The sequence below is a fragment of the Ranitomeya imitator genome, chromosome 2 (genome assembly GCF_032444005.1).
Source record: "Ranitomeya imitator isolate aRanImi1 chromosome 2, aRanImi1.pri, whole genome shotgun sequence".
Lineage (NCBI taxonomy): Eukaryota > Metazoa > Chordata > Amphibia > Anura > Dendrobatidae > Ranitomeya > Ranitomeya imitator.
In genome coordinates this window covers 229,182,679-229,198,253 of record NC_091283.1, presented here as the reverse complement: position 1 = coordinate 229,198,253, position 15,575 = coordinate 229,182,679, and the positions used below count along the sequence as shown (strand labels likewise).

The 15,575-nt window shown below is 41.3% G+C and overlaps 1 long non-coding RNA gene across 1 annotated transcript; it reads right to left on the bottom strand.

Annotated features, from left to right (window-relative positions):
• Positions 1–1,524: 1,524 nt before the first annotated feature.
• LOC138662764 (uncharacterized) lies at positions 1,525–13,758 on the bottom strand. The gene is made up of 2 exons (XR_011318068.1): positions 13,418–13,758; positions 1,525–2,565 (listed from the first exon to the last, which is right to left on the bottom strand). It is a non-coding gene; the product is annotated as an uncharacterized lncRNA (long non-coding RNA).
• Between the last annotated feature and the right edge of the window lie 1,817 nt (positions 13,759–15,575).

The following is a 15,575-nucleotide window of genomic DNA, read 5'->3' as shown; positions in this document are numbered from 1 at the left end:
ATACTATGTGGCTGGGCAATATACTACGTGGCTGGGCAATATACTAAGTGGTTGGGCAATATACTACGTGGTTAGGCAATATACTACGTGGACATGCATATTCTAGAATACCCGATGCGTTAGAATTGGGCCACCATCTAGTATAATATACTTATCTTACTATAACAGTCACTAGTGTAATATCAGTGTATTAGTGGGGATATGTGACAGGACTAAGGACCTGGAGAGTAAAGATTGTCACATACACTTAAGGTACCGTTACACTAAACGATTTACCAACTATCACGACCAGCGATACGACCTGGCCGTGATCGTTGGTAAGTCGTTGTGTGGTCGCTGGGGAGCTCTCTCCAGTGACCAACGATCAGGGGAACAACTTCGGCATCGTTGAAACTGTCTTCAACGATGCCGAAGTCCCCGAGTAACCAGGGTAAATATCGGGTTACTAAGTGCAGGGCCGCGCTTAGTAACCCGATATTTACCCTGGTTACCATTGTAAAAGTAAAAAAAAAAACTATATACTCACATTCCGATGTCTGTCACGTCCCCCGGCGTCAGCTTCCCTGCACTGTGTAAGCGCCAGCCGTAAAGCAGAGCGGTGACGTCACCGCTGTGCTCTGCTTGACGGCCGGCGCTGACACAGTGCAGGGAAGCTGACGTCGGGGGACGTGACAGACATCGGAATGTGAGTATGTAGTGTTTTTTTTTTTACTTTTACAATGGTAACCAGGGTAAATATTGGGTTACTCAGCGCGGCCCTGCACTTAGTAACCCGATGTTTACCCTGGTTACAGGTGAACACATCGCTAGATCGGCGTCACACACGCCGATCTAGCGGTGACAGCGGGGTGATCAGCGACCAAAAAAAGGTCCTGATCATTCCCCACGACCAACGAACTCCCAGCAGGGGCCTGATCGTTGGTCGCTGTCACACATAAAGATATCGTTAGCGGGATCGTTGCTACGTCACAAAAAGCGTGACGTTGCAACGATATCCTTAACGATATCGTTATGTGTGAAGGTACCTTTACTGCCACACCTAGAATGTCCCCTTACATCAGCCGAGATCTGAAAGATACATATAAACTTGATAATATACAGCTGTAGTTTTAGTAACCTGATCTGTACACACCATGTTGTCCTATAGTATAACTTACATATAATATACGTATCTTACTGTAACAGTCACTAGTGTAATATCAGTGTAACAGTGGGGATATGTGACAGGACTAGGACCTGGAGAGTAAAGATTGTCAGATACACTTACAGTAGTTCCACACCCAGAATATGTCTCCTTACGTCAGCCAGGATCTGAGAGATGCATGTAAATGTGATAATATACAGCTGTAGTATTAGTAACCTGATCCGTATACGCCATGTTGTCCTATAGTATAACTTACATACGCTTATTAATTGCCGTCTTCTATTCATCTTATCGGCGAATTTGGATCAGATTGTGTGCTCCCTGCAGGTCGAATTTTGTGAAGACTCTTGACCATTTCAACCGATCAACCAGCTGAGACATGAGAGGCAGAAGATTTTTATTCTTTACCGTGATCTGATTCAATCCCCTATAGTCGATAGAGTTGGAGAGAGCCGTCCTGCTTTACGAAAAATAATCTAAATCCATCCTGGGAGGACAATTTCTAGATCAAACCCCTGACCAAGTTCTCCTCAATATATTAAGACAATGTATGGGTTCCAGCTTGAGAAAGGGAATAGATTCGACCCCTAAGAAGGGATACACTCGGAAGAAGGTCAATGGGACAGTCATATGACTGATGTGTTGGTAAGGTCTCTGCATCCTTTTTGTCAAAGAAGTTGACATATGCACAATAAGGTGCAGGCAAAACCAGGTAGGTTAGATGGAGAAACCAGAAGTAGAAGTAGAAGTAGAGCTGGACGGATGGGATCCAGGCAGGTTTCGTAGCATCCATGTCATGAATGGAGGACATCTTCAAAACTATAATCCAAGATGGGCATATGTCTCTGCAGTCACAGCAAACCTAAGAGCTTCTCAGATTGTAACATTCCCACCTGAAGCTCCACAGGCCCCATAATGAACTGGATGGTCTCAGTGTGGGGCTTTCCATTCACTGGAGAGATCACCATCGGCTGAAGAAGGCATATGATTGTTATACGGCTCAACCACAGCCTGTTTAACAAAATTACCTGCGGAACGGAAGTTCTGGTGAGATAGCTCAATAAAAGAGCTTTTGATGCAGAAGACGGATAGAGTAAGAGTCAAGAATGGAGAGGGAGAAGTCTTGTCCAAGGTAGCCTCTCCAAAAGACCATAGGCACTGTTGTTTTCCTATCTTTAGGGACAGGATCGGATAAAGTGCTCGGAGCTGCCACAATAGAAACACTCAGCCACTCAGCGTGATGAACCTCCTGGCGATGCTTAGTCAGCTTGGCCTGATAAACCTCCATAGGTTCTGGGAGTGATGTTGCTGCAGGAACTTACTTGAAGATCGGACTTTGGAAGGTGGGGCCAAGCGCACAGATCTCCTTTTGCAGGCCACCTCCTTGGTCTGTTTTTGAAATTTGATGTCTATCCGGGTGACTAAAGAGATGGGAGGTAGGCATTTCAAGAAAAGCAAATGTTTCAGCTTCTTCAGAATAAAAGAAAAATGTTTTAATCCAAATTCATTAAAATACACAATGCTCCTCGGAGATAACCATGACACACGTGAGGAAAGCTACGCGTTTCGACCGTTTCTGCGGTCTTTGTCAAAGCTGATCTACCATAGACCCAACTAGTATAAAAAGGACCTTAGTGCCAATCAGATGTAAGAATCATGTCACATGATCAAAGGTCCTGATGCATGAAAAACATTTGTAAATTTACACAAAATTGATCAAGAAAAATAAACAAAAAACATATGCACACAATATTTATAAATATACAAATATATATAAACTACATTATGTTGTACTTTTGTTAATAATGAAAGATTATCTCATTCCTTCTATTCAACCCGTCAGGGAATCTGGTTCCCAAATTAAAAATCCAATATGCCTCACGAGTCAATAAGACTCTGTTACATAGTAACATAGTAACATAGTTAGTAAGGCCGAAAAAAGACATTTGTCCATCCAGTTCAGCCTACATGCCATCATAATAAATCCCCAGATCTACGTCCTTCTACATGACCTAATAATTGTATGATACAATATTGTTCTGCTCCAGGAAGACATCCAGGCCTCTCTTGAACCCCTCGACTGAGTTCGCCATCACCACCTCCTCAGGCAAGCAATTCCAGATTCTCACCACCCTAACAGTAAAGAATCCTCTTCTATGTTGGTGAAAAAACCTTCTATCCTCCAGACGCAAAGAATGCCCACTTGTGCCCGTCACCTTCCTTGGTATAAACAGATCCTCAGCTAGATATTTGTATTGTCCCCTTATATACTTATACATGGTTATTAGATCGCCCCTCAGTCGTCTTTTTTCTAGACTAAATAATCCTAATTTTGCTAATCTATCTGGGTATTGTAGTTCTCCCATCCCCTTTATTAATTTTGTTGCCCTCCTTTGTACTCTCTCTAGTTCCATTATATCCTTCCTGAGCACCGGTGCCCAAAACTGAACACAGTACTCCATGTGCGGTCTAACTAGGGATTTGTACAGAGGCAGTATAATGCTCTCATCATGTGTATCCAGACCTCTTTTAATGCACCCCATGATCCTGTTTGCCTTGGCAGCTGCTGCCTGGCACTGGCTGCGCCAGGTAAGTTTATCATTAACTAGGATCCCCAAGTCCTTCTACCTGTCAGATTTACCCAGTGGTTTCCCGTTCAGTGTGTAATGGTGATATTGATTCCTTCTTCTCATGTGTATAACCTTACATTTATCGTTGTTGATATCACCACCGCAAAGTGTTTTTTTTATTTTTTCAAAACCTGTGACTCTCAAAGAATTAATATTAAGTGAGTGATAATGAATAAAATGTTTTGCTGCAGAATATATTGCGTTATTATTCCTAATGTTAGAGATGTCATATAAATGCTCAGAAATTCGAGTTTTCTACTTTCTAGTGGTGCAACCTACATAGGCTTTGTTGCACGTAGTACAATCAATTTTATATACAACAAAGCGTGTTGCAATTGATGAAATCCTGTATCATAAATGTATTATTGTTATTGTGATTGCTAAATGATTTAGTTGAGACCATCTGTTTGCACGTGGTACAATTGGATGTACCACACTTGTAGCCATGTTCCTTGTTGCTTATTTGAAATAAATGCGCAAGGTGATAAAATGTTCCCTCCTTGCTACAATATTACAATCCTTTTGTAAACCTTTGCCAAAATGGAATCTTCATACAAAATCGGGATAGATTTATTAATAATGGTTGTGATTGCATTAAATTGGGGGCTGTATTGTAGACATACAAATGGTTTATCTGCCATTTTTCCTTTTATTCTTATTGTGACATACTCGTGATGAAATAAGATCTCCCTGATTCTTAGTAGAAACTATACTTAAGGCTATATTAAACATCCTGTTAGGATATCCTCTTTCATTAAATTTTCTACAGGATTTCACTAAATCATCCTTCAGATCATTATTATTGTTACAATTGCGATTTAGCCTCGTGAATTCTCCAACAGGGATAGATTTTACGGTATATTTCAGATGGCTACTGTCCACATGTAAAATTCTGTTACCTGTCATTGGTTTAGAATAAGTTTTTGCTGAAATCAATTGGTTGGGAACACCTGTTAATTCTAAATCCAGAAATGAAATTTTGAATTTCTCATGAATATATGTGAATTTTATATTATAACTAGCTGAAGAGCCCGGCGTTGCCTGGGCATAGTAAATATCTGTGGTTAGTTATAGCACCTCACTTCTTACTTTCCCATCACGCCTCTCATTTTCCCCCTCACATCTCTCATTTTCTCCCTTACTCCTCTCATTCCCCCCTAACACTTGTCATTTCGACCTCACATCTGTCATTTTCCGATCACTCCACTATTTTCCCTCACTCCTCTCATTTTGCACTCACACCTTTTCATTTTCAACTCACACCCCTCATTTTCACCTCACATCTCTCATTTTCCCCTCAGTATATACATGTTTGTCATCTCTCTTATATCTCCCTTATAAAGGCGTTACATCTTCTACTCAAATGTTCACATTAAAATTTTTACATCACATTTTGCTTATGCGAAAGTCCCACGAGCCAAGATTAAGAATTTGTCAAAAGATTATTAAATAATGATCTAGAAACTCTATCTGTTTACTCGTCGTGCATGATTGTTAATGGAAATAATTTACCAAGGATAAAAACTTGAATTATTCAACAGTATAGTATACACCTGTATGTCATCTCCTGCATATAGCATATACCTGTATGTCATCTCCCCTGTAAATAGTATATACCTGCTGTATGTCATCTCCTGTATTTTGTATATACCTATGTGTCATCTCCTCCTGTATATAGTATATAACTGTATGTCATCTCTTCTGTACATACTATATACCTGTATGTCATATCCTCCTATATATAGTATATACCTGTATGTCATCTCCTGTATATAGTATATTCCTGTATGTCATCTCCCCTGTATATAGGATAAACCTGCTGTATGTCATCTCCTCTTTTGTATAGTATATACCTGTATGTCATCTCCTTCTGTATATAGTATATACGTGTGTCATCTCCTCCTGTATATAGCATATACCTGTAAGTCATCTCCTTCTGTATATAGTATATACCTGTGTCATCTGCTCCTGTATATAGCATATACCTGTGTGTCATCTCCTCCTGTATATAGTATGTACTTGTATGTCATCTCCTCCTGTATATAGTATATACCTGTGTGTCATCTCCTCCTATATATAGAATATACCTGTGTGTCATCTGCTTCTGTATATAGTATATACGTGTGCCATCTCCCCTGTATATAGTATGTACCTGTATGTCATCTCCTCCTGTATGTAGTATGTACCTGTATGTCATCTCCTCCTGTATATAGTATATATCTGTCATCTCCTCATGTATATAGTATATACTTGTGTGTCATCTCCCCTGTATATAGTATATACATGTGTGTCATCTCCCCTGTATATAGTATATACCTGTGTGTCATCTCCCCTGTAAATAGTATGTACCTGTATGTCATCTCCCCTGTATATAGTATATATGTGTGTGTCATCTCCTCCTGTATATAGTATATACCTGTATGTCATCTCCCCTATATATAGTATATACCTGTTTGTCATCTGCTCCTGTATTAGACCTCGTTCACACGTTAATTGGTCAGTATTTTTACCTCAGTATTTGTAAGCTAAATTGGCAGCCTGATAAATCCCCAGCCAACAGGAAGCCCTCCCCCTTGGCAGTATATATTAGCTCACACATACACATAATAGACAGGTCATGTGACTGACAGCTGCCGTATTTCCTATATGGTACAGTTGTTGCTCTTGTAATTTGTCTGCTTATTAATCAGGTTTTAATTTTTGAAGGATAATACCAGACTTGTGTGAGTTTTAGGGCGAGTTTCATGTGTCAAGTTGTGTGTGTTGAGTTGCGACATGCGTGTAGCAACTTTTTGTGTCGAGTTGCATGTGACAGGTTAGTGTAGCAAGTTGTGTGTAGCAAGTTTTGCGCATGGCGAGTTTTGCGTGTGGCGAGTTTTATGTGTGGTGCGTTTTGAGTATGTGCAAGTTTTGTGTGAGGCAACTTTTGCATGCGTTGCAACTTTTGTGCATGTGGCAATTTTTCCATGTGTGCAAGTTTTTCATATGGTGAGTTTTCCATGAGGTGAGTTTTGCACGTGTGGCGAGTTTTGCATGTGGCGAGTTTTGCGCGTGGTGAGTTTTGAGCAGCAACTTTTATGTTTCAACTTTTATGTGGCGAGGTTGGTGTATGTGTGGTGAAATGTGTGCTAAGGGTGGTATATGTGTTCGCACGTGGTAGTGTGTGGCGCATTTTGTGTGTGATGATATCCCCGTGTGTGGTGAGTAGGGTTGAGCGAAACGGGTTGGCCAGATTCAGAAGTCGCCGACTTTTGGCAAAGTCGGGTTTCATGAAACCCGACCCAACCCCTGTGTGGGGTCGGCCATGAGGTCGCCGATCCTCTGATCTGGAATCGGAATTCCGATACCGAGTTCCGATATGTTTAAGGTATCGGGAATCGGTATTGGAATTCATATTTAAGTGTAAAATAAAGAATAATAAAAAAAAATATTGATATACTCACCCTCGGACGCGCCCTGGTTCTCACCGGCAGCCCTCCTTCCTAAGAATGAGCGCCTGAAGGGCCTTCGATGACGTCGCGGCTTGTGATTGGTCGCGTGAGCGGTCACATGGGCGTCACGCGACCAATCACAAGCCGCGACGTCATCTAAGGTCCTTCAGGCTCTAATTCTTAGGAAGGAAGCGTCCGAGGGCGCGTCCGAGGGTGAGTATATTCCTAATAGGTATATACTCACCCTCGGATACGCCCTGGTTCTAACCCGCAGCCTTCCTTCCTAAGAATCAGCGCCTGAAGGACCTAGGATGACGTCGCGGCTTGTGATTGGTCGCGTGACGCCCATGTGACCGCTCACGCGACCAATCACAAGCCGCGACGTCATCGAAGGTCCTTCAGGCGTTCATTCTTAGGAAGGAAGGCTGCCGGTGAGAACCAGGGCGCGTCCGAGGGTAAGTATATCAATATTTTTTATTTTGATTCTTTATTTTACACTTAAATATGGATCCCAGGGCCTGAAGGAGAGTTTCCTCTCCTTCAGACCCTGGGAACCATTAGAAACCCAATGCACTGCATTGGGTTTCGTGTTTCGGCCGACCCCGACTTTTCTATAGGATCGGCCGATTTCACTCGACCCGACTTTTGAAAAAGTCGGGTTTCGTGAAACCCGACACGATCCTATAAAAAGAAAAGTCGCTCAACCCTAGTGGTGAGTATTCCATGTCGGGGCCCCACCTTATCAACTCTTTGGTGCCATCGCTCTCATTCTTTAAGTCCCCCTTGTTCACATCTGGCAGCTGTCAATTTGCCTCCAACACTTTTACTTTCACTTTTTCCCCATTATGTAGATGGGGGCAAAATTGTTTGGTAAATTGGAATGCGCGGGGTTAAAATTTCACCTCACAACATAGCCTATGACGCTCTCGGAGTCCAGACGTGTGACTGTGCAAAATTTTGTGGCTGTAGCTGCGACGGTGCAGATGCCAATCCCGGACATACACACATACATACACACATACACACATTCAGCTTTATACATTAGATTGTTACTATTGATGTAATTAATAAAATCCTGTATGGCAGATACATCTCCCTTCCATATGATTAATGTATCGTCGATGTATCTGTCATACCAAAAAATGAAAGAAGAATATTGATTGGTAGGTGCAAAAATAAAATGATATTCCTAAAAGGCCATAACCAAATTAGCTTAAGGTACCTTCACACTGAACGATATCGCTAGTGATCCGTGACGTTGCAGCATCCTGGCTAGCGATATCGTTCAGTTTGACAGGTAGCAGCGATCAGGATCCTGCTGTGCCATCGTTGGTCGGAGCAGAAAGTCCAGAACTTTATTTCGTCGCTGAACTCCCGCAGACATCGCTGAATCGGCGTGTGTGACGCCGATTCAGCGATGTCTTCACTGGTAACCAGGGTAAACATTGGGTTACTAAGCGCAGAGCCGCGCTTTTTAACCCGATGTTTACCCTGGTTACCAGCGTAAACGTAAAAAAAAAACACTACATACTTACATTCCGCTGTCTGTCCCCTGGCGCTGTGCTTCTCTGCACTGTGTAAGCGCCGGCCGGAAAGCACAGCGGTGACGTCACCGCTGTGCTTTCCGGCTGGCGCTCACAGTCAGTGCAGAGAAGCACAGCGCCGGGGGACAGACAGCGGAATGTAAGTATGTAGTGTTTTTTTTTTTTTACGTTTACGCTGGTAACCAGGGTAAACATCGGGTTACTAAGGGCTTAGTAACCCGATGATTACCCTGGTTACCCGGGGATCGGCATCGTTGGTCGCTGGAGAGCTGCCTGTGTGACAGCTCTCCAGCGACCACACAGCGATGCTGCAGCGATCGGGATCGTTGTCTAGATCGCTGCAGAGTCGCTAAATGTGACGGTACCTTTAGAAAAGGCAAAAATATGGCTCCCATCGCCACTCCCGTGTATTGTAAATAATATTCATGATCAAAAGAAAGAAAATTGTGGGTTAACAAAAAGAAGTCACTTGTAGATTGTAATTGATACGATCCTGGGAGTAACAACTGTAATTATTTAAGTGAAATTGTAACGCTTGCATGGCAATATTGTGAGGTATTCATGTATACGAAGATATTACATCGCAACTCAGCCAAATGTGTTCAGATTACCACTTCTCGTGTGACTAAATGTCCAAAACATCTTTAGTGTCCTTAATAAGTCCCGGAATTCTAAGAACCAGCGGTTGTAGCAAAGAGTCAAGCCACGTGTAGGTGATTCTGGTGATAACAATCTCAGCATGTCTGATACATCTCTTAATGAGCCCATCTGTTGCAATTCTGTGAAACATACCAACAAGACAAAAAACATAAAAGGCGCGGTGGGCAGAAACATAGAAGGCAGTTCTGGCATGAAGACACGCCACAAGAAATTCACGCCAAGATAAATGCTCAGAATGTTTTAAATTTGTCCTCGAAAGTTTTTTCAGAGGAACAACTTGGAAGTGTTATCTTATGGATTAAATTTTGTTCCTGATCAGGATTTCAATCTATTTTCAACTATTCTGGACATTAATAAATTCGTCTGAAATCTCACAGTAAGAAAACATTTTTGGTCCGATGAAATTGACACTGATGATGACCCATGTGAGAGGAGAAAAATGAATTTCATACTTTAGATTTTAATGAACAAATTTCACTTTTGGCATTACAAGAATTGCAAGGGCAAAATGTCTTTATATCTTTTTACATCAACTAAAGAACTTGCCCTTCAGACTATGAGGGGTCATCACAACAGAACTAGACCCCAATCAGAGGACAATAAAACATTCCTTATCAAAGAACTGGTCCAATATTTATGGACATAACTGTTTATCACTCATGGTAATTCTGCTTCATGTCACCTCTCTTATCCATGGTTTGTTTTCTGTTTTTGTTTTTTTGTTTTTTCTTCTGTGCTATGTTGTGCATAAATATGTGATTCTTCAGAATTTCTATTAGTCTTTGCCTGATGAAGAGACCTGTGTAGTCTCGAAAGCTTGCAAATTACCATCATTTCATTTAGCCATTAAAAGGTATCAACCACTGAGGACTCTCAATTCTACATATTTTTTTAAGGGCAAAATGATGAGTTTAGAGACACTATTAATCAATCAAGAAATTTGAAAGTCAAATATCTCTTTTTATCCAATTCAATCGAGAGCAGATTGTATGAATAAGTTTCAAGAAGTCTTAGAATGGGAACTCAAAAGTTTAAAGTATTGTGATGAATGTAAGACTGGGAACAATCATTTATCTAAGAAACAAAGACAAGTCATCCAGGAAATCAGAAATATGACTGACATAACTATAAATATGAGTGACAAAGGAGGAGTAATTGTTGTTATGAATTCTGTGGACTACAGGAATTAAGTTTTGAAGTTATTATCTGATGAGACTATTTATAAGAAACTAACTGTGGATCCCACTGTTACATTTAGAAATAAAATGGACAAGGTCATAGAAGAAGGTTTGTCTTTGGGAGTTCTTTCTAAGGAGAAAGCTGAATTTTTGGAAATTTCTCATCCTGTTATGCCCATATTACATGGATTACCCAAAATCCATAGAAAAGAAATTTTTCCTCCAATGAGACCAATCGTTCAAGCATAGGTTCCATTAACGAACACATGGGGCAATGGCTTGACTCTTTGCTACAACCGCTGGTTCTTAGAATTCCGGGACTTATTAAGGACACTAAAGATGTTTTGGACATTTAATCGCACAAGAAGTGGTCATCTGAACACATTTGGCTGAGTTGTGATGTAATATCTTTGTATACATGAATACCTCATAATATTGCCATGCAAGCGTTACAATTTCACTTAAAGGGAACCTGTCACCCCCCCCAGGCATTTTTAACTAAAAGAGCCACCTTGTGCAGCAGTAATGCTGCATTCTGACAAGGTGGCTCTTTTAGTTCTGTGTGCTGTAACTGCCGAAAAAAATCAGTTTTGTATTTTGTCCTAAATACCTTTTCTTCAGTCAAGCAGGCAGGCCTTTCCCCCCTGCTGCAGATGCCACACAGCCGTCACTCAAATCTTCTTGGCGCCGGGCGTCGCCTCCTCACCGCTGTTTTGAAATGAGCCGACGCCTGCGCTCTTTTCTCCTGCCTTGGGCAGGCGCAGTGAGCGCTGCCCGTCTGTCCTCATATGCAGTCCAGCTGACTGAGCCTGTGCGGACGCCCTGCCTGTCAATCCCAGCCCCGTAGTATGAATAAATAAGAAGACATTGCGGGGCTGGGATTGTAACAATAATAATGATCTGAAGGATGATTTAGAGAAATCCTGTAGAAAATTTAACAAAAGAGGATATCCTAACAAGGATGTTAAATAGAGCCTTAAGTATAGTTTCTACTAAGGATCAGGGAAATCTTATTTCATCACGAGTATGTCACAATAAGAATAAAAGGAAAAATGACATTGCAGATAAACCATTTGTATGTCTACAATACAGCCCCCAATTTAATGCAATCACAACCATTATTAATAAATCTATCCCGATTTTGTATGAAGATCCCATTTTGGCAAAGGTTTATAAAAGGATTGTAATATTGTAGTAAGGAGGGCACCTAGTCTTATAGGTCTTATTGACTCGTGAGGCATATTGGATTTTTAATTTGATAACCAGATTCCCTGACGGGTTGAATAGGAAGAATGAGATAATCTTTCATTATTAACACAAGTATGACATAATGTAGTTTATATATATTTGTATATTTTTATATATTGTGTGCAAATGTTTTTTGTTTATTTTTCTTGATCATTTTTGTGTAAATTTACAAATGTTTTCATGCATCAGGACCTTTGATCATGTGACATGATTCTTATATCTGATTGGCACTAAGGTTCTTATTATACTAGTTGGGTCTATGGTAGATCTGCTTTGACAAATACCACAGCAACGGTCGAAACGCGTCGCTTACCTAATGTGTGTCATGGTGATGTCATACAGAGACATAGTGAGTAATAGTAATAGTGAGGCATGGTGTACTATGTGTGTGACCATGTAGTCAGTATTAGCAGATAAGATGGTAATGGAGGATCTGAGTAAGGAGCTTTCTGGTGTATCAGCATTATATACTGGAGGTAGAGAATAGGAAAATATGTAATTACAGTAATTACAGAGACATAGTGACGTAATAGTAATAGTGAGGCACGGTGTACTATGTGTGTAACCATATAGTCAGTATTAGTAGATAAGATGGTAATGGAGGATCTGAGTAAGGACCTTTCTGGTGTATTACCATTATATCCTGGAGGAGGTAGAGAATAGGAAAAGATGTAATTACAGCAATTACAGAGACATAGTGAGTAATAGTAATAGTGAGGCACGGTGTACTATGTGTGTAACCATGTGGTCAGTATTAGCAGATAAGATGGTAATGGAGGATCTGAGTAAGGACCTTTCTGGTGTATTACCATTATATCCTGGAGGAGGTAGAGAATAGGAAAATATGTAATTACAGCAATTACAGAGACATAGTGAGTAATAGTAATAGTGAGGCACGGTGTACTATGTGTGTGACCATGTAGTCAGTATTAGCAGATAAGATGGTAATGGAGGATATGAGTAAGGAGCGTTCTGGTGTATCAGCATTATATACTGGAGGTAGAGAATAGGAAAAGATGTAATTACAGTAATTACAGAGACATAGTGAGTAATAGCAATAGTGAGGCACGGTGTACTATGTGTGTAACCATGTAGTTAGTATTAGCAGATAAGATGGTAATGGAGGATCTGAGTAAGGACCTTTCTGGTGTATCAGCATTATATACTGGAGGTAGAGAATAGGAAAAGATGTAATTACAGTAATTACAGAGACATAGTGAGTAATAGCAATAGTGAGGCACGGTGTACTATGTGTGTGACCAGGTAGTCAGTATTAGCAGATAAGATGGTAATGGAGGATCTGACTAAAACCAAAGAGCTCACCCAATACATAATTTGAAGTGTGTCTATAGTGATTGCAAAGGGAACATGTGATATAGATAGAAACAATTATTACTGATAGCCAAGAATCGTTAACATGGCAGTATAATTAGAGGTTAGGTCTAGTTACTCTGTGAGTCCACAAAAACTATTAAGGGAACTCAGTAACTTTTATGATAGATATTTAACAGGTAAATTGCCTTATATGAATATCACAAGTGGATTTAAAAAAATTGTATGGATGAATTCCCAGATCCATTACCTGTGGCGATAGTAAAATCAGATGTAGGGCAAGTTCATCGCACCTCGACGCGCGTTTCACCGCCTCTGCAGTGTCCTCAGGAGGCAGAAAAGAATAGAATTAAAGGGAGAAAGGTCAACTCACCAACTTGAGTCCTCCAGGTGCAGAGAACTCCGTTCTGATCACACATGCTATTTAAGCATTTACTAAACATAGAAATCGTTTTATCTCATCCTGGAGCCGGAAGGTAGAAAAGACGACAAGATGCTACAGCCAGTAGAGCGATTCTGTCAAGGTGAATCAGCAGCAAATCCATGTCTGCATTTACAACCGTCCGGATTCAGGTACCAGCACACAAGTATGTCCAAAGCAGGACGACCGCTACTTAAGAAAGAAGTAACGTTCATTTAAGAGGAAACCTATAAAGAGGAAGATAAGTTTGCGGTTTACTAGCAGGAAATATCTGGATGAAAAATGGCAACATGGTTTCTAAATTGCACAATGTGCAACGTCCAGTTACTGGTATGGGTGAGGAGAGCAGGCGCTGTACAGGAACATGTCACTTCTGAATTTGCAATTAGGCTTAGAAGATATTGCTATAAAACTCCGAGCGCGCCACTTACTCCAAGTTCCAGAAGTTTTCTCACTTATTCTTTAGCATGTAGGTTCACTGACAGCTTGGGAACCCTGTGCAAGAGATGTGTTTAGGCCCCCTACTTTTATGGCAACCAAGCTATAAAAATGATTATGCTTTTGCTTATATTGCTTATTCCACAGCACTTATAAAAATAAGTCTATTGCATAGTTATGTGCCTTACTGTCCCCTATTACACACTGCCCTTTCCTGCTATGTCCCTTACATATCGGATTCTCGCTATTTTGTATATTTATCATGCCCTGTTCTTACATATTGTCCTCTCTTACTAGATATAAACTGAAACGACTGCTGATGGAGTATTGGAAAGCTTCTTTCCTAATGGAGGAGCTGATCGACTGGTCTGCTGGTTAGATGCTGACCAATAAGCAGTCATTTTATATCTAACCGGAGACGACTATGTAATAACTAGATGGTTGCCCGATTCTAAAGCATCGGGTATTCTAGAATATGTCTGTCCACGTAGTATATTGCCCAGTCACGTAGTATAGTGCCCAGCCACGTAGTATATTGCCCAGTCACGTAGTATATTGCTCAGCCATGTAGTATATTGCCCAGTCACGTAGTATATTGCCCAGTCACGTAGTATATTGCTCAGCCACGTAGTATATTGCCCAGTCACGTAGTATAGTGCCCAGCCACGTAGTATGTTGCCCAGCCACGTAGTATATTGCTCAGCCACGTAGTATATTGCCCAGCCACGTAGTATATTGCCCAGTCACGTAGTATATTGCTCAGCCACGTAGTATATTGCCCAGCCACGTAGTATATTGCCCAGCCACGTAGTATATTGCCCAGCCACGTAGTATACTGCCCAGCGATGTAGTATATTGCCCAGCCACGTAGTATATTGCTCAGCCACATAGTATATTGTCCAGCCACATAGTATATTGCCCAGCCACGTAGTATATTGCCCAGCCACATAGTATATTGCCCAGCCACGTAGTATATTGCCCAGCCACGTAGTATATTGCCCAGCCACATAGTATATAGCCCAGCGACGTAGTATATTGCCCAGTTAAGTAGTATATTGCCCAGCCACGTAGTATATTGCCCAGTTACACAGTATATTGCACAGCCATGTAGTATATTGCTCAGCCACGTAGTAGATTGCTCAGCCACGTAGTAGATTGCCCAATCACGTAGTATATTGCCTACAGCGCAGAGCCACGTAGCATATTGCACAGCCCATGTAGTATATTGCCCAGCTATGTAGTATATTGGCCAGCTATGTAGTATATTGCCCAGCCACGTATGACACAGGTGAAAAAAATAAACACATACTCACCTTCCGCAGGCGCGTTGTAGCACTGTCCACGGATTATCGCTGGCGGCGACCATCTTCCGGAGGTCCGGGGCTTCAGGAAAATGGCCGCTGGATTCCGCGCGTGCGCAGATGGAGATCGCGGCGGCCATTTTCCTGAAGCCGAGTTCCATTGCAAGTCCTAGGGCTGGTGTGAGCAGGACCTATGATGACGTCGCGGTCACATGACCGTGACATCACGGCAGGTCCTTGCCGCACAC